Source organism: Loxodonta africana, chromosome Y (genome assembly GCF_030014295.1).
Source record: "Loxodonta africana isolate mLoxAfr1 chromosome Y, mLoxAfr1.hap2, whole genome shotgun sequence".
Classification (NCBI taxonomy): domain Eukaryota; kingdom Metazoa; phylum Chordata; class Mammalia; order Proboscidea; family Elephantidae; genus Loxodonta; species Loxodonta africana.
In genome coordinates this window covers 8421906-8442257 of record NC_087370.1, presented here as the reverse complement: position 1 = coordinate 8442257, position 20352 = coordinate 8421906, and the positions used below count along the sequence as shown (strand labels likewise).

Sequence of the window (20352 nt, the reverse complement as noted above, 5' to 3'; positions counted from 1 at the left end):
AAGAGAGTGTTTGTTTCTGAAGTTAATTTGCTATCAATTTAAACCAAGTTTTTATAAGTGTAAGGTATCAAATGTAATTCTCACCGTCACCACAAAGAATATAACTAGAGAATATACACAAAGAAGAGAAGCGAAACAGGTCACTAAAAAAAAAAAAAAAAATCAACTATGCACAAGGAAGGACAAAATGAAGGATAAAATAGGATAAGAAACACACACACAAAACAAAACAAAACAAAAAAACAGAGAAGAAAATGCAAAAGTAAGGTCTCTTATTGGTCATTACCACGGTTTATATAGAATAAATGCTCCATTCAAAAAGCAGAGGGTGGCAGATGGATTAACATACATCACCCATCTATATGTTGTCTACAAAACACACATCTTAGGCCCAAGAACACAAGTAGGTTACAAGTGAAAGGCTGGGGAGAAAAAAAAAACTTCATGAAAATAGTAACCCAAAGAGAGCTCGGTGGTAATTATAATATCAAACCAAATAGGCCTTCAGTAAAAATCTCTCCTATGAGACAAAAAAGAAGAACATTACTTAATGAAAAGAGTGTCAAATAATTAAGAAGACATAACAATGAAAAATAAGTAGGCACCTAGCATCAGAGCGCCGAAATATATAAAGCAAATTCTGATAGAATGGAAAGGAGAAATTGACAGCTCTGCCATAGTAGTTAGACTTCAGTACACTACTTATAACAAAGCATGGGACATCAAGAAAAAAAATCGATATCTAAGTGGAGGACCCAAAATGACACTACAACAAACTAACAGATGTATATTCAACACTTTACCCAACAAGAGCTCAAAATACATTCTTCTCCAGTATACATGGATCATTCTCCCGCATAGGCTACATGTTTCCTCAAGGTCTTAGTTATCTAGTGCTGCTGTAACAGTGTAACAGTATAACAAGTAGATGGCTTTAACAAAGAGAAACCTAGTCTCTCAGTCTAGGAGGCTAGAAGTACCAGTTCAGGGTGCCAACTCCAGGGAAAGGTTTTCTCTCTCTCTCGGCTCTGGGGAAGGTCCTTGTCATCAAACTTCCCCTGGTTGAGGAGCTTCTCAGCGCAGGGACCCAGTCCAAAGGACGTGTGCTCCTGGCTCTTCTTGCTTGGTAGAATTGAGGTCCCCACCCCTCATTCTGTGCACTTCTCTCTTTCATAGCTCAAAAAGGATTGACTCAAGATACAACCAGATCTTGTAGATTGAGTCCTGCCTCATTCATATAATTGCCTCTAATCCTGCCTCATTAATCTCACAGAGGCAGTATGTATAACGCACAGGAAAACCGCATCAGATAGCAAAATGGTGGACAACCACACAATACTGGGAATCACAGCCTGGCCAAGTTGACACACATTTTGGGAGGACACAGTTCAATCCGTAACAGTCACTAAGCAAGTTCCAATACATTTTAAAAGATTGAAATCATACAAAGTGCCTTCTCAACAAACAATGGAGTAAAATTAGAATTTCAAAGCAGGAAAAAAAAAATGCAGAAATAAATGGAAATCAAGTAACACACTATTAAACAACCAGTGGCTCGAGGAAGATATCACAAAAAAGCTTTGAGTCAAATGGAAATGAAAGCAAAACATAACAAAAATTAATGGGAAGTAGCATAAGCAATGTTTGGAGGGAAATTTATACCTATAAATGCCTACCTATGTAAAAAGGGGAGGTATCTCAAATCAATAAGGTAACCATTTGAGGCACTAGAAAAAGAAGAGTAAACCAAGCCCAAAGAAATCAGAAGGAAGGAAATAACAAAGAACAGAGCAGAGTAAATGCAATAAAGAACAGAAAAAACACCACCAAGAATCAATGAAACCAGATGTTGATTTGTTTAAAAGATCAACAAAACTGACAAACCTTTAGCTACACTGACAAAGCAAAGGAGAGAGATGATGCTAGCACTTAAAATCAGAAAAAAAAAAAAAAAAAGATGGGAACATTCAATCCTACAGAAATAACAAGAATCATAAGAGAACACTATAAACAAACAGTTATATGCCAAAAAATTTGATAACCTAGATGAAATGGACAAATTCTTAGAAACATGTAAGCTTTCTATGCTGACTCAGGAAAAAAATGGAAGATCTCAAAACACCCATAAACAAGTGAGGAGATTGATTCATTAGTCAAAAACCTCTGAACCCAGAAACATCCTGGACGAGATGGCTTTACTGGTGACCCCAGAAGTGACCCCAAGCCTTCTTAAACTTTAAAACGAAAGAAAGAAAGAAGAGGAAATGCTTACTAAGTCATTCTCTGAGTCCACTGTCACTCCGATGCTAAAGCCAGATGAAGACATTGCAAGAAAAGAAAACTATAGCCCAATATCCCTTATGAATATAGATGCATAAATCCTCAATAAATACTATCAAACTGATACAGAAAAATGATTAAAGGAGTTTCCACCATGGTCACATGGGATGTATCCCAGGAGCACAAGGTTAGTTCTACATTAGAAAATCAGTCAACGTAAGACACCACATTCCTTAATAGAGCAAAGGTAAGGAACCATATGATCATCACCATCAAGGCAGAGAAGGCATCTGACAAAATCCTACACTCTTTCATGATAAAAACACTCAACAAGCTAGGAATAAAAGGGAAATTTCTCAACATGATGAAGAAGATTTATGAAAAAACCCACAGCTAACGTCACGACACCAACAGCATCACACTAAACAGACCAACAGCTTTCCCCTTAAGATGAGGAAGAAGACAAGGATGTCTGCTCTCACCACCTCTAGTCAACACTGTACTGGAAGTCCTAGCCTGAGCAAACAGGCAAGACAAATAAATAAAAGGTATCCAAACCAGGAAGGAAGGAGTAAATCTACCCGTCTTCACAGATGACGTTATCCTCTATATAGAAGACCCCCAAAGATTGCCTAAGAAAGCAAAACAGCAGGATTCAAGGTCAGCACACAAAAATCTGTTGGGTTTTTATACACGAGTAATGAACAATCTGAAAAGGAAATTAAGGAAGCAATTCCATCTCCAATAGCTTCTATACATTTAACCAAGGAAATGAGAGACTCGTACACTGAAAACTACAAAATGGTATTGAAAGTAACTAAAGAAAAGCTAAATAAATAGGAGGACATTTGCGCTCATGGATTGGAAGACTTCTCATTGTTACCATGTCAATAGCACCCAGAGCAATCTATAGACTCAACACAACCCCCATCAGAATTCCAACAGCTTTCTTCACAGATGTGAAAAAACTAATCTCCAAATTTATAGGGAACTTCAGGGGCTCCAAAAGACCAAAGTCATTTTGCAAAAGAACATAGTTAGGAACACTTTTACTTCCAAATCTCAAAGCATGTTAGAAAGCTACGGTTACCAAAACAGTCTGGTCTTGGTGTAATGACAGGTATATAGACCAATAGAATACGATCGAGGGGGGAGCGGGGGGATGGGGGAGAATCTATGATCAACTGATTCCCACAAGGGCGCTAAGTCCATCCTATGGTGGGGCAACTGGATTTCCACAAGCAAAAAGTGAGCCTGGGCCCATACCAAACCAAAACCAAACTCATTGCTGTCAAGTTAACTCTGCCTCACAGCGACCCTATAGGACAGAGTAGAACTGCCCCACAGGGTTTCCGAGGAGCACCTGGTGGATTCAAATTGCTGAACTTTTGGTTAGCAGCTGTAGCTCTTAAACACTGTGCCACCAGGGCTCCTGGACCCATACCTCACATCATATACAAAAACTTACCCAAAATGGATCAAGCACCTAAATGTACAAACTAAACTCATAAAACTCTTATAAGAAAATGGTTTGGGACCTAGTTTTTGACAGTGGATTATAAGATATGACATCAGATGCACGTGGAATGAAAGAAAGCTTAAGTTAGTTGGACGTCATCAGAATTAAACTTTTGTGCATCGAAGGACTTCATCAACAAAGTGAAGAGACAATCTACAGATTGGGAGACAATTTTGGGGAATCACATGCCTGGTTATGGCTTAATATCCAAAATATATGAACACCTAGGATGGCAATGATTCCACAAACAGAAAACCACAGGTGTGGAGAAGATGTTGAGAAATTGGAGCCCTCGTCCATTGCTGGTAGGATTGTAAAATGGTACACCCATGTAGGAAACAGTTTGGTGGTTTCTCAAAAAGCTAAACATAGAACTGCCGTATGATCCAGCAATTCCACTCTTAGGTATATACCCAAAAGATCTGAAAGCAGCAATACAGAGACTTGTACACCAATGCCCATTGTAACACTATTCATAATAGCCAAAAGGTGCAAACAGCCTCAATGTCCATCAACAGATGAATGGCTAAGCAAAACGTGGTACATCCATACAGTGGAATATTAGCCAGCCACGTAAGAGAAATGAAGTTCCAACACACACCACAACCTGCGTGAGCCTTGGAAACATTATGCTGAGTGAAATACATCAGTTACAAATGGACAAATATTGAGTGATCCCACTTACATGACGTATGTAGAATATGCAAGTTTATTAGTGGTTACCAGGGGCAGATGGGAGTGAGACGGAAATGGGGACTCAAGGCTTAGATAGAGGACACTAAGCTTCTGTTAAGGGTGAAGGAAAATTTTGGAAAAGAATAGAGGTGAAGGTTGAACAACCTGATGAATGTAATTAATGCCACTGAACTCTACATGTAAAAAATGTTGGAATCACACACATATATTCATACAAAAGTTGATTCTGATAGTTCTGCCAAGCTCGTTACTGGCTTTTCTGCGTAGATGGGGTGCTGGAACTCCCTACTGTGCCATTTTCGGTGACGTCACTCTCCAGTTCCATTTGCTTGTATCTCCGATAACTTGTGAGTTTTTAAAGTCGGAAAGTCTTATTTATCTTTGGAAAACAGTAAATTTCTATTTAGCTCTATTTTAACCTTCACAGAAGGTAATGTACGCTTCAAACTGCATTCAGATAATGTCTTAAATACAGCCAATAAAGAGTAAAATTTTTAGTCATCAATAAATTAATAATTGTTTTTCTGAAACGAATTATAATTCTGTTTTCTAACAGAGGAAGAAGCAACTTCAGATCTCTGTATCCCCAAAATTGGTGCCACTGGTGTTTAATGAAAGAGATGAGTTCGGTTTAAAGGAAATTAAAGCAGCTACTGGAGTAGGGGAATAGCTATTGTAACACTTACATTTGTGACCTAATAAAAATGTTAAAATGTTGTTTCTCATTAAAAGGATAGAGAATTAAGAAAAATCCCACTGTCATTAACTTGTGGCAGAGCTAGAGCTCTCATTAAAAACCCAAAGGCTAGAGATGTCAGAGATGGTGATACATTTTCTTGTAATGAGGCACTGAAACAAATCTTCAAGATGAAGATCAATAAAATCCAGATGAAAGAAAACAGTGTCTGGTTTTCTCCTGATCCTAATGAGGCAGGCAGCCTCAGAGCCCAGTCCTTCTAGGAGACACCCGCTCTGGCTTATCGTTCTATACCAAAGGGAATCAGCTGCCCTTTCTTCTGACAAGATAACCACAGAATGGGCGACACACCACCTCAACTCTCCTCTGGGTAGAGACTTAACACCCTCGTGAAAGAAAACCAACATCTCCCTTCATCCTGGGGATACAAACCTTGTCTGAAGGTACTGCATAGCCATCCCCAAGCTCTGAGTGCCTGCGTGACGGTCAATCTTGAATATTTACGGTGAATTTACATTTTCTTGTCTGCTCTCTGTAAAAGCCCACTGCCCCAAGCTGCCAGTGAGCAGTCTTGGAGGCAACAGCCAGGATCACTCTTTTCCTTGTACAACGAAATAAAGGTGTCTTTTTAATCCCCCACCTCTGCCTCTTGTTTATTGGCTGTAACAAGTCATGCCAAGCAAAACCTGGGGTTTTCACCCGGCAACACGAGTATCTCCTTTTTCCTTTCCTGACGCCTTTGCAGTTAAATCTTGTTTGCTATTTTTATTGTCATTGCAACCATGCCTCAGTCTTCAATCTTCATCACATTTTTTAAAACTTCAAGGTCTTACAAATTCCATAGTCTCACAATTCATTTGGATTCTCTACTAACTTGACATTTCAACAACAAGAGCCAAAAACTATAGAGCAAGGCATACTTAATGGAAAGAAAGAATCATGGAAATCAGCAGAGGTTCAGTACGTCACTATCTCAGATCCAGAAGGGCTTCAGCATGAATCTAAGTCAGACCTTCTCACCTAATTCATACGAAGAGTGCTTTTTAGACTCACTGTTTGGCTGTGCTTTCGTTATTTGGGGTGGGGAAAAAAGTAATAATTCAAGAAAAGAAGTTATTGTTATCCGGAGGGATACAAAATAAATGCATGAGGTACCTAGCCATGAGGGAATTTTTTTTTTTTAATTTTTTATTGTACTTTGGATGAAGCTTTAAACAACAAACTAGTTTTTCACCAGTTAGTATGCACATTGTTCAATGACACGTTAACAGCCCCGTGACACGTCAACCCTCCCCATTCTCAACCCTGGGTTGCCTATTACCAGCTTTCCTCTTCCCTCCCGCCTTCTAGTCCCTGCCTCAGGGCCGGTGTGCCTGTTTAGTCTTGTTTTGTTCCATGGTCCTGTTCAATCTTTAGCTGAAGGGTGAACCTCAGGAGTGATCTTGTTACTGAGCAGAAAGGGTGTCCAGGGGCCATACTCTTAGTGTTTCTCCAGCAAGTCTGGTCTCTCTTTTTGAGTTAGAATTGGGTTGTACATTTCTCTCTAGCTCTGTCCAGGACCCTCTACTGGGATCCCTGTCAGAGCAGTCCGTGGTGGTAGCCGGGCACCATCTAGTTCTACTGGACTCACTCTGGTGGGGACCGAGGTGGATATGGTCCATTAGGTCTTTGGACTCATATTTCCCTTGTATCTTTAGTCTTCTTCATTCTTCCTTGCTCCCGAAGGGGTGAGACCAGTGGGATTTCCTAGATGGCCGCTCACAGGTTTTTAAGACCCCAGACGCTACTCACCAAAGTAGAATGCAGGACATATTCTTTATAAACGATGTTATGCCAGTTGAGCTAGATATTCCCCGAGGTCACGGTCGCCACAGCCCTCAGCCCAGCAATTCGGTCCCTCAGGGAGTTTGGATGTGTCTATGGAGCTACCACGGCCTTGCCTTGTACAAGTTGTGCTGGCTTCGCCTGTATCGTGTACTGTTTTACCCTCCACCAAACTTACCACTTGCCCATTGTCTACTAAGTGTTTTTCCATCCCCACCCCTCTCCTTCCTCCTACCCATCAAAGATTGTTTCTCTTTGTATGTAAACTTTGTCATGAGTTTTTACATTAGTGGCCTCATCCAATATTTGTCCTGTGATTGACTTCTTTCACTCAGCATAATGCCCTCCAGATTCATCCATGTTACGAGATGCTTCACAGATTCATCATTGTTCTTGATTGTTGCGTAATACTCCATTATGCGTATGCACCACAGATTGTTTATCCATTCATCTGTTCAAGGGCATCTAGGTCGTTTCCACCTTTTTGCTATTGTGAACAATGCTGCAGTGAACATGGGTGTGCATACGTCTACTCATGTGATGATTCTTATCTCTCTAGGACATATTCCCAGGACTCGGATCGCTGGATCATATGGTACTAGCTTTCTACGGGAGCGCCACATCATTTCCAAAATGGCTGTAGCATTTTGCATTCTCTTCAGCAGGATGTAAGGGTCTCGATCTTCCCGCAGCCTTTCCAACACTTGTTATTTCCTATTTCATTGATTTGTGTGGGTAATGCTGGGGTGAGGTGGTATCTCATTGTGCTTTTGATATACATTTCTCTAATGGCTAGAGATCCTGAGCATTTCCTCACGTGTCTGTTGGCTGCTTGAATGTTTTCTTTGCTGAAGGGACTGTTCATTTCCTTTGCCCATTTTTTATTGGATTGTTTGTCTTTTTGCTGTAGACCAAAAAAACCAAACTCACTGCCATGGAGTCATTCTGACTCATAGTGACCCTATAGGTCAGAGTAGAACCACTCCGTAGAGTTTCCAAGGAGCACCTGGTGGATTCAAACCACTGACCTTTTGGTTAACGGCTGTGGCACTTAACCACTATGCCACCAGGGTTTCCTTTTTTGCTTTAGAGGTGTTGGATTTTCTTGTAGATTTTAGAGATTAGACCTCTGTCTGATTTGTAATAGCCAATTTTTTTTCCCAGTCCATAAGTTCTCCTTTAACTCTTTTGGTGAAGTCTTTTGATGAGCATAAGTATTCAATTTTTAGAAGATCCTAGCTACATAGTTTATTCTCTGGAGCTTGTGTGTTGTGGGCTGTGGAAGCTGATGAATCCAAGATCAGCAGGTCAGATGGCAGACCGCTGGCTCAAAGGCTGTGGAAGCTGATGAGTCCAAGATCAGCAGGTCAGATGGCAGGTTGTTGGCTCAAAGGCTGTGGAAGCAGATGAGTCCAAGATCAGCAGGTCAGGTGGCAGACTGCTGGCTCAAAGGCTGTGGAAGCTGATGAGTCCAAGATCAGCAGGTCAGGTGGCAGACTGCTGGCTCAAAGGCTGTGGAAGCAGATGAGTCCAAGATCAGCAGGTAAGATGGTAGGCTGCTGGCTCATAGGCTGTGGAGGCTCCCAAATCCCAGGAGTGGCAGGCTATATACCAGACTGCTGGCTCAAGTCCGAAGAACCGGAGGTCATATGATGACAAGCCAGATGTGCGATTCAGAGCAAGCAAAACCCAGCAAGCTTGGCCAAAACATCCCTATACACTGGGTGCAGGCCACAGCCTCTTATAAGTGATTGGCTGCTCATATCAGATGACATCATGGAGACATTATATCACAAAACAGAGAAAAACTACATTATTACATTAACTACCACGTCATTCAGAACCATAGCCTAGCCAAAGGGACACAGAACCTTAACCATCACAGCCTATGTTACTCACATTGCACCCTTGCGTCCATTACCGCCAAAGATACACTGTTAACGCACAAAATGGTAGATTTTCACTGTTACAATAAAAGAGAAATGTCAACAGCTGAATGCAGAGAGACAGAGCCAAAATAGGAAAAACCCAGGTGCTTCGTGTCATCCCTCCTACAACAAAGACCCAGAAAAACAGGTGAATCAGACATATTTTACAATTTAGGCACCCTAAACACCAAAGACAAAGCTGAAGAATCAGATGCAGTAACAGGTGGAAGGAGAGACAATTCAAAAACAGCAGGGAACTACGGATGGCAGGATCATCAGCGTTTTGATAACCGAACCTGCATGCCATGACACACTGAGGTGAGCAGAAGCTCCCCAAGCCCAAACCAACCTGATTTGGTGCAGCTAAGCAGAAGCGACTTTGCACGCACCTCCAGAATCAAAAAGGAGACACCACACCTGAGAAAAGTTAAGTGCACACTCCGCCCCTCAACCCACCACACATACCACAGCCCTCCTCCCACCAAAGCTCCATGGGCTGAGGAGCACTCCCCCTCCTTATTCATCTAACCGCCTACTCCGACACCACTCCAGCAGCACTCAATGCTGTCATGGCCAAGTCAAACACTCAGGATCCTAGTGCACAGTTGCCTGTCCCTTCCCCCAGCCATGGGTACAGGGGGTTCACAGACTTACAGTGACGTCCGGCCCTGTTCTCAAGAGGAATGTTTTCAGCTTCTCTCCATTAAGAATGATGTTGGCTGTTGCTTTTGCCTATATGCCCTTTACTATGCTGAGAAATTTTCCTTCTGTACCTATTTATTTGAGAGTTTTTATCAGGAATAGGTGATGGACTTTGTTGAATGCCTTTTCTGCATCGATTGAGGTGACATGTGATTCTTTTCTTTTTATTTATGTGGTAGATTAGGTTGATTGATTTTCTAATGTTGAACCTTCCTTGCATGCCTGGTATGAATCCTACTTGGTCGCGGTGTATTATTTTTTGTTATGAGGCTGGAGTCTATTGGCTAGAGTATTGTGGAGAATTTTTGCCTCTATATTCATGAAAGATATTGGTCTGTAATTTTGTTTTTGTAGTGTCTTTGCCTGGTTTTGGTGTCAGGGTTATGCTGGCTTCACAGAATGAATTCAGAAATATCGCTTCCTTTTCTATGTTTTCAAATAGTTTGAGTAGTACTGGTGTAAGCTCTTCTCTGAATGTTTTCGAGAATTCTCCAGTAAAGCCATCTGGGCTAGGGCTTTTTGTTGTCGTTGGGAGTTTTCTTATTCCCTTTTCAATCTCTTCTCTGGTTATTGGTCTGTTCAGATTTTCCACATCATTTTCTGTCAGTTGGGGGAGGTAGTATGTTGGGGGAGGTAGTGTGTTTCCATAAATTTGTCCATTTCCTCTAGGTTTTCAATTTTTTTAGAGTAAGTTTTTCATAATAGGCTGTTGTGATCGTTTTTATTTCAGATAGGTCTGTTGTAATGTCCCCATTTCATTTCTTATTTGGGTTATTTGCATCCTCTCCTGTTTTTCTTTTGTCAGTTTGGCCAGTGCTTTGTTAATTCTTTCAAAAAACCACCTTTTTGTTTTGCGATTCTTTCTACTGTTTTTCTATTCTTCATTTCATTTATTTCTGCTCTGATCTTTATTAGTCCCTTTCTTCTGGTGACTGTGGGCTTCTTTTGCTGTTCTCTTTCTATTTGTTCGAGCTGTGCAGCTAATGTTTTGATTTTGTCCCTTTCTTCCTTCCTGATGTGTGCATCTATTGACATAAATTGGCCTTTGAGGACTGCCTTTGCTGTGTTCCAAAGGTTTTGCTACGACGTGTTTTCATTCTCATTTGATTCTAGGACTTTTTGATTCCATCTCTGATTTCTTCTGTTACCCAGTGATTTTGGCAGGGTGCTATTCATTTCCCATGTAATTCATTTTCTTTTTTTTCTTACTCTTCCTGTTGTTAATTTCTACTTTGAGGGAATTGTGGTCAGAGAAGATACTTTGTATTATCTCAATGTTTTGGATTTTGCTGAAGGTTGCTTTGCGGACTAAGATGTGGGCTATTCTGGACAACGCTCTGTGTGTGCTGGGAAAGAATGTGTACTTTGCAGCTGTTGGATGGGGTGTTCTACATACGTTTATGAGGTCAAGTTGGCTGATTGTGCCCTTTAGCTCTTCTGTATCTTTGTTGAGTTTCTTCCTAGATGTTCTGTCCCTTACCAAGAGTGGTTTGTGAAGTCTCCGACTAATATTGTGGAACCGTCGATTTCTCTTCTCAGTGCTGCTAGAGTTTACGTATTTTGGAGCCCTGGCATTGGGTGCATAGATATTTATAACAGTTAAGTCTTCATGATGGATTGTCCTTTAATCATTTAACAGTGCTCTTCTTTGCCTTTTACGTGGATTTTATTTTAAAGTCTATTTTATCTGAGACTAGTATTGCCATTCCTGCAATTTTTTGGTAGTTATTTGCTTGATACATATTTTTTCGACCTTTGATTTTTAATACATTTATGTCTCTGTTTCTAAGGTGTGTCTCTTGTAGACAGCATGTTGATGGATCCTGTTTTTTTAGGCCGTTTACATTCAGTGTAATTACTGATAGGTATGAGTTTATTGCTGTCATCTTGTCGTGCCTTTTTTTTTTTTTTTTGTAGTGCTAACATTTTCTTTGTTCCTCTTACTCTTTTGTGCTGAGTTCCTTTTCTTTGTGGATTTCTTTCTCATTTCTTTTGCTTTTGCAGATTTTGCTTTTATTGAGACTGTATTTTTTCTTCTTTATTTTGATGAGTAGGTTTGTTAACTTTCTTTGTGGTTACCTTGAAACTTACCCTTATCATTCTAGCTTTGAACCAGCCTATTGTGACTTGGAATCACCTTGCCTTCCTCTCCCATAGAAAGTTCTATACTTACACCGTTTATTGTTCTGATGTTGTTGTCATTTACAGGTTAACTTCTCTGGGTCCCTGTCACAATTCTTTTGGTTTTGGATAGTCCCTGAAAGTTCATTTCCTATGTTGGTATCCGGTTGGTACAATCTTGCATTCTAGATTCAGGCTGTGGCCTGACGTCGCTTGTTCTCAGACCAAAGGACACCCTTTGGTAATTCTTGTAGGTTTGGTTTGGTTTTTACACATTCCCTTAATTTCTGTTTATCTGGAAATGTCCTAATTTCACCATGATATCTGAATGAACGTTTTGCAGGATATGTTATCCGTGGTTGGCAATTTTTTTCTTTCAAAGTTTTACATATGTCACCCCATTGCCTTCTTGCCTGCATGGCTTCTCTGAATAATCAGAGCGTAGTTTTACTGTTTCTCCTATGTATGCGACTTTTCGTTTCTCTTGAGGTGCTCTCAGGAGTTTTTCTTCATCTCTGGTTTCAGCAAGTGTGATTATGATATGCCTTGGTGTTTTTTCTGGGGTCTATCCTACACGGGGCTCGATGAGTTTCTTGGATGGTCAGCAATTCATCATTCAGGATATTAGGGAAGTTTTCTGTCAGCAATTCTTCAAGGATCCTCTCTCTGTTTTCTGTTTTCTCTCCCTGTTCTGGAACTCTGATGGCTCCTCAGTTCTTGCTTTTGAATGTATCCCACATAATTCTCATGGTTTCCTCATCCTTCTTTGTTCTTTTCTCCAATTTTTCCTCAAACAGAGTTGTATCCAAGTGTTTGTCTTCAATTTCACCTATCCCACCTTCCATCATTTCAAACCTGCTCCTCAGCCCATCTATGACACTGTCCATTCCTGAAATCTTGTTATCTTTTGGATTTCTAATTGTTGTTTTGATTTCTAGTGTGAATTTAGTTTGGCATTTTGTTCCTGTAATATTTTCCTAAATTATTCCATTTTTTTGGTCTGTATTTTCCATGAACTTATCTGCCCTTTCCATAAGTTTCTCTATTTTTTCCTCATTTTTGTCTCCTTTTTTTTTACTTCAACTCTTGGACAGCTCTGAATATTAGAGACTTGAACTCCCCGTCAGGTAGTTCTAGTGCCTTTTTTTCTACTGGGAGGTCATCTGGTGTTTTATTTTGGATGCCTACTGGACCAGTCCTGTCCTTTCTTAGTATGTTTTGATATTATCTGCTGTCTTCAGGACATTCAGTGGTTGTTTTGTTGCTTGATTGTAGATTTGTTTGTTTCATCCTTGCTTTTATTTGGTTATGTCTGAGCAGACGGGCTGTGCATTCTCTGTTGTTTGCTTGCCTGTAGTTGCAATATTTTCACCTCCGTGTCCAATGGGCAGAGCCAGTCACTCACCTATGGTGCAGCAGGGCAGGTCCAGCTGGAGCGGAGGAGCTGGGATGGGTTGTTTGTGGCATGTACTAGGGCAGACAGGGCGGGCCAGCAATCAGTGCCAGGCTACTTCTGGTAGGCAGTGCCTGTGCTGCTCAGGGGTGTGATGTTCAGCACCCCATGAAGGTTGGCAGGATAGAGAGGGGAGGTTGTGATGTACAGGGCTAATATGGCTATGGGAAAGAGGAGAAACAGGAGCCAAAAACAATTAAAAAAATAAAAATAGTGCAAAGGGAGATCACCACTGAAGTGGACAGAAGAGAGACTGAGAAATGGAGAAAAACAAAAATTGAACAAAAAAAGAAGAAAACAAAATCCTCCAGGGGCCTTGAAGACCACAGAGGTCTCCCAGGCTGCGCAGTATAGTCTGGCTAGAGGGGGTGTAGATGTTAAACAGCACCAGATATTCAGGAGACAGGAAAGAAGCTAAGTACAGACAGACAAGAACTGAGAAATGAAAAGACAGAAAGGGAAAAAAGTAAAGAAAAAAGAAATGCCTCCAGGGATCCTCCCCATGTGGTTTGTGCAGACTGGGGGATTTGCTCCCACGCCATGTAGTGCAGCATGGCTGGAAGGGGCTCCCAACTGCAACAAGAGAAAACAAACAAAACAGAGCAAAGCAAAAAAGAAAAAAAAAAGCCCCAGGAATCCCACCAGCATGGTGTCCCGTGCCAGAGGAGTAGTTCCCCAGTCTAGTGGGGCTTTGTAGCCTTCCAAGAAGCAAAGACGACACAGGGAGCTAGGTGTTCAAGAGAGAGAAGGGGTAGGTGGTGGGAGGCACCAAAGAAACCAAAAGAGACAGAAGGAACACCAGCTCAGGGACTGGACCAGTGTGGGTAGGGCAAAATCCAAGTGGCCTGCGGCAGAAGCGGTTGCCTCCCTGCGAAAAGGCTGAGGCTGGCAGGAAGCAGAGGAGGCAAAAGGGGGAGGGCAGGAAGGGTGGAAGTTAGGAAAGTATATACCGCTGGTTACCTGGTGCTGTGTCTCCCGCTGGGAACTTCCTGAAGCTGCTCTCCCATACTCCCTGTCCGTTGAACTGGGAAGTGGGTGGGCGAATCCAAGCAGCACTGCACTGCCTGGCCAGTGGAGCCACCAACGCCAGCCAGGAAGCTCAGAGGTAGAGCAGCAGGGAGAGGATGGGCGTGGGAAAGTGTGTATCGCTGAGTTACTGGGTGTTTTGTCTCCCGCTGGGAGGTCCGAGAAGCTGTTTTCCCGTGCTCCCTGTCATCTGATCTCTGACACGACAGCGAATCCCTGCTGGGTTAGCTGAGAAGGAACCTCCGCACATGTCCCTCCTCGCTCTCTGTCAGTTTCTTATTCCATTTGGTGTTTGGCTGAGCTCTTTATCTCTTCATTTGACACTTCGGGTCCCAGGAATGATGTTTTTCTCTGTTTTACTTAGTTTTCTGGGTTTTTCCTGTGGAGGGACAGCTTGGTGCTCCTGTCTATGGCGCCACATCGGCCGCAAGCTGTGAGGAAGGAGTTTTTAATGTTCACTGGAGGGGCAAATTTACATTCTAGAAACAATTAGCCATAAGTGAAAGGTATAGTTTGACTCAGTGCCAAAATGTGTGTAGTGTAGCCCCACAAAAGGTAGGACATGTTGTCACAACTGGAAAAACTCTCATTGTTGAGTCCTCTACTCAGTGGATGACTATTGAGCACTGGGTGGTACAAACAGTTTGCCCTTGTCTACTCACCGAAAGGCTGGCAGCGTTGCCATGAAAAAAAAATCCTGGCCATCCGCTTCTGCGAGGGCTACAGCCAAGAAAACCTGATGGAACTCAGTTCTGCTCTGTAACATGTGGGGTCACCATGAGTCGGAATCAGCTCTGTGGCAATGGGTCTTTGTTCATTTACTTTTTTAATATATGTTCAGTAGTGTTGAAAATAAACAACTTGGTATACCATTAAGAGATTGCTATGAGGATTTAACAGACATCTTTAAAGTTACACAGCACATCATTACCGAGTAGTAAATCAGTGCTCCTATTAAGATTTTCAGGGTACTTATACGGTAAAACCTGCAAAAGCCAGAACTTGTGTAAGGTGGAAATCTGTCAGAGAAGGAAAACTCAAATATTTTCCACTAATGAGAGTGATATAAAAGTAGTAAGACTGCACCCTGTGAAAGGTGGAAAACTTGCAAGACCTAGAAAAGCAAGGCAGTCCCGTTGAGTTCCCGCTCTCCCACGGTTCACTGTATTTGACTTCAGTGGGAGCTCTGAACAAAAATTTCTAATTGGTTGATCGGAATACACAAATCTTGCAAGAAAGCAGTGTGTCCTCAAACATTATGGAGAATGGAAAAACAGAAATCTTGCTAAGACAATTACAAGGTCAATGAGCCATGACTGCAAGCCCTTTGGAGTCTTAGAAAGAGGACATGTTTGTTAATCTTCAATTGTTTTCGGAAAGAATACGTTTCAAGTGTTTCAGTGAACCTGGTCACCTAGACACAATTACGTGAAACTAGACAAGCTACTTCCAGAGGTTAGCTGCAGTTTAAGGCATAACGATAAGCTTCTCAGAAATGTGAAACGATGCCACTCTTCTCTGGATTTGTGTTGGAAAATAGTTGTTTTTCATTGAGAATTGTTCTCTGTGTTGTAACGTGTTGATTATTGCTACTGTTAAAAGAATAACTAAAAAATATTGTTTTAAATATCTCTAATTCCCAGTAAGGTAATTCTCAACAGGCATAACCCTTCCCATGTGCTCCCCTCCCCTCTAAAAAGCTCTTTTTGGTTCTCAAAAAATGTTTCAGGACAGTTGGCGTAAGGACAAGAAATCTTAAAAATTCAGTAAGCAGTTTCCCAGTGTTAAACTAACACTCCTAACTAATTTTGAAACTGTTTTAGGTACGAGGTAAGATAAAGCAAATAATGGCATTAGAACCAAGAAATTTCAATATAAAAAAAAAACAATTTAAGCAAGTTAAGGAGGGGGTCAGATGGACATCGTTGGTTCGGTGGTAGAATTCTCGCCTTCCTGTGAGAGACCTCAGTTGGATTCTCAGTCAAAAATCTCATAGGCAGCCACCACCTATGTGTCGCTGCTGGCACTCTACTGTGTATGGAGGCCCATGATTCCGTCCGGACTCCACAGCAGCTAACATTAAGAAGGAGGGGGTGGTGGTGATCTGCTGCTTATTTTCCTAGAGGTGGAGGCAGGTTGTAAGCAGAAAACTCTGGCAGGGGCAGAGACAGGGGAAATGTGACTTGGGTAGGATGAGTCTGCAGTGAGTCTTTTATATAAACAGCACTGTATGTTTTTCCTGGTCATTCTCAGAGCTGCCAACCTGTTTTTTTTTTTTTTTTTTTTTGTGGCTCTGGGTTCCACAAATACAACATTGAAGTGTTTCCTTCTAACTTGAATGAATAAACGCTTAATTTTCTTAGCCATCCACAAGTAATATTGTGCTTTCGGCACCCAGTTTGGGGACGGTATTACCATGACTCTGCCTGTTTCAAAAGCGATATTTTACAAAAGCAAGAATGTGGACTTGGGAGTACAAGGGCAAATGACTTAAATTCTTAGAGCTTCATTTTTAGGTTGGTTTCAGAAAGTGAGGGTGATAATCCCTACTCTGTTGATAGCGTTGGAAGGACTGCACATTCAAGACCACCGTTAATACATAACAGCAGAAAGAAGCAAATGATAAAGAGACCAGACAGACTCCACCACGGCAAATCAAGCTGTGTGCACATACCTTAGCGACACAGAAGGAAGTTGGTGCAGTCCTGACACGTGGCAGGGAGCTTGACCACAGTCTCCAAGATGACAATTAGTGTCTAGACTCTTGGGCCCTAAAGCTGGATTTCCCCCTAGGATCCAGCCTTACATAGGTAAGGTCAACTTTAAGTCCTATCTGGCTATCTCTTGGAAACCACCTCACCTGGGCCAGGATCTCCTTATCAATCCCAGAGCCTCAGAAATCACAACGTGTTTACGTGATCCATTATATTCAACTCCTCATCTATCATCCTTAGAACTTCCTGGTGCTGCCCAGCCTGGAAGTGGCCCTTGTGGCACAGTGGTTAAGGGACTGGCTGCTTACCAAATGGTTGGCAGTTTCAACCCGGAAGCATGCTCATGGAACAAAGAAATACCATAGGATCAAGTATCAATTTCTCTCAGAAACCGCGGAGGCCAGTAGGCAGTAAAATTACGTATTTAAAGTGCTGAAAGAAAAGAACCTTCACCAACATTATATCCAGCAAAACTGTCCTTCAAGAATGATGGTGAGACTAAAATGATGTCCTGTAGGTCTCTTAAGCTCTGTCCATTTTTCTTCATTCTTTTCTCCTTCTTCTTCTCAGACTGGACAATCACATCAGTTGATTTAACATATCAGACTAGTAGTTCACTGCCTGGGCTTCCTCATGGACAATTTCTATTAATTTTCTTTTCCTGTGAATGGCCCACGCTTTGTTTCTTTGCATACATTGTATTTTTGTTGTTGTTATTGGCAACCGGTTGCTTTGAATACTATAGTGGGGTAATGCTGAAAATCAGCTTCTACCTCCTCCCTGGAGTTTGCTGTTTGCTTACTTAATATCTTTCCTCAGCTGTTTTCTAAAGTCTGGATGCTTTGTCAGGTGCGACCACGGAGGTCTCTGTAAGTGGTCCTTACTGGTCAGCTAGTGTTTTATTTTATTTATTTTGTTGTTCAGAATATACACAGCAAACCATACACCAATTTAACACTTTCTATGTGTACAATTCAGTGGCACTGTTACACCTTTTCAGCTGTGCCATCGTTCTCACCTTCCTTTTCTGGGTTGTTCTTCCCCCATTAACATAAACTCGCTGTCCCCCAAGGTTCCTGTCTAATCTTTTGAGTTGCTGTTGTCAGTTTGATCCCCCACGGAGAGTTCTTAAAAGCACATAGTACTCAAGGTTGTTGTTGTTAGGTGCCCTCAAGTTCGTTCCGACTCATAGCAACCCTACGTACGACAGGACGAAACACTTCCCGGTCCTGTGCCATCCTTACAATTGTTGTTATGCTTGAGCCCACTGTTGCACCCACCGTGTCAAGCCACCTCATCGCGGGTCTTCCTCTTTCCCGCTGACACTGTACTCTGCCAAGCATGATGTCCTTCTCCAGGGACTGATCTCTCCTGACAACATACCCGAAGTGTTAAGATGCAGTCTCGCCATCCTTGCTTCTAACGAGCATTCTGGTTGTGATGCTTCCAAGACAGATTTGTTCATACTTTTGGCAGTCCATGGTATATTCACTATTCTTTGCCAACACCACAACTGAAAGGAATCAGTTCTTTTTTGGCCTTCTTTATTCATTGTCCAGCTTTCACATGCATGTGATGCGGTTGAAAATACCATGCCTTGGGTCAGGCGCATCTTAATTTTCAAGGCGACATCTTTGCTTTTCAACACCTTAAAGAGGTCCTTTGCAGCAGATTTGCCCGATGCAATGCGTCTTTTGATTTCTTGACTGCTGCTTCCATGTGTGTTGATTGTGGATCCAAGTACAACAAAATCCTTGACAACTTCAACCTTTTCTCTTTTGTCATGACGTGGCTTATTGGTCCAGTTGTGAGGATTTTTATTTTCTTTATGTTGAAGTGTAATCCATACTAAAGGCTGTGGTTTTTGATCTTAATCAGCAAGTACTTCAAGTCCTCTTCACTTTCGCCAAGCATGGTTGTCACCTGCATAACGCAGGTTGTTAATGAGTCTTCCTCCAATCCTGATGTCCCGTTCTTCTTCATATGGTCCATCTTCTCAGATCACTTGCTCAGCATATACTGAACACGTATGGTCAAAGTTTAGAACCCTGACACACACTTTCCCTGATTTTAAACCACTCCGTATCCCCATGGTCTGTCCATACAGCTGCCTGTTGATCTACGTACAGGTTCCTCATGAGCATAATTAAGTGTTCTGGAATTCCCATTCTTCATGATGTTATCCATAATTTGTTATGATCCACACAGTCGAATGTGTTTGCATCATCAATAAAACACAGGTAAACATCCTTCTGGCATTCTCCGCTTTCTGTTTAGGATCCTTCTGACATCAGCAATGATAACCCTACTTCCACATCCTTTTCTGAATCTAGCCTGAACTTCTGGCAGTTCCCTGTCACTATACTGCTGCAGCTGTTTTTCAATGCTCTTCGGCAAAATTTTGCTTGCGCGTGATATTAATGATACGGTTTGATAATTTCGTATTCGGTTGGGTCACCTGTCTCGGGAATAGGCATAACTATCGAATCTCTTCTGGGCAGTTGGCCAGGTAGCTGTCTTCCATATTTCTTGTCAGAGACAAGTGAGCACTTCCAGCGCTGCTTCCGTTTGTTGAAACATGTCAAGTGGTTCTCCGTCAGTGATCACTCCCCGGGCAAATGTCTTCTTAAACTCACTCTCCTCAGGGACCTCATAAATTCGCTTTCCAACTTTTCAGATTTCCCCATATCTATGTATGTCTTTGACTAACACGAGCTCTGCAAATGATCCAGTCAAGAAAGAACGTTTCAGTTCAGAAAACAATGCAATATTTTGTACTGTTCGATTTGTAGGGGAAGGGAGATTGCATTTTCTTGTGGAGGAGAAAGAAGAAAGGAAAGTCATCAGGAAAAGGGTAGAAAACTGAGCGTGTGTGCAAGCTGCTGGGGCGTTAGGGAGGTGACCAATCCTATCAAGGTCAGTAGCCCTCACAGAGTTCTTTCAGCGCTGGAGCTGAATCAGCAAAGGGGCCGGAGAAACAGCATAAAAAAAAAAGGGGGGGGTGGGGGAGTTGGGGGGGTGGGGGGGTGGGGGGTGGCCTCGGGGTTGGCCGGGTTCCTGGCGTGGACTTAGAAGCCAGAGAGAAAAACTACAAAATCCGCGAGGACGAAGCTGTAGAGTTTCCGAGGTGGGAATACGACGAACGATTTTTTTTTTTTTTTTTTTGGAGATAAACTCACCTACCATAAAATTCACCGCCTTACACTCACTATCCAACCCAGGACAACAAATGGTTTTTAAAAATTGAGCTACAATTCACATACCGTAAAACTCACCCTCTTAAAGCGTTCCTTTCCGTGGTTTTCAGTTGTGTTCTCAAGGTTACGCCACGGTCACCACCACCTAATTCCGGACAAACGAATCATTTAGTTTTAAACTAAGCCGTCACTTCG

The 20352-nt window shown here is 42.0% G+C and overlaps 1 pseudogene; it reads right to left on the bottom strand.

Moving 5' to 3' along the window:
- The window catches only part of LOC135229017 (cullin-4B-like), a 145814-nt pseudogene that overhangs the window by 24361 nt on the left and 101101 nt on the right, over positions 1-20352 (bottom strand).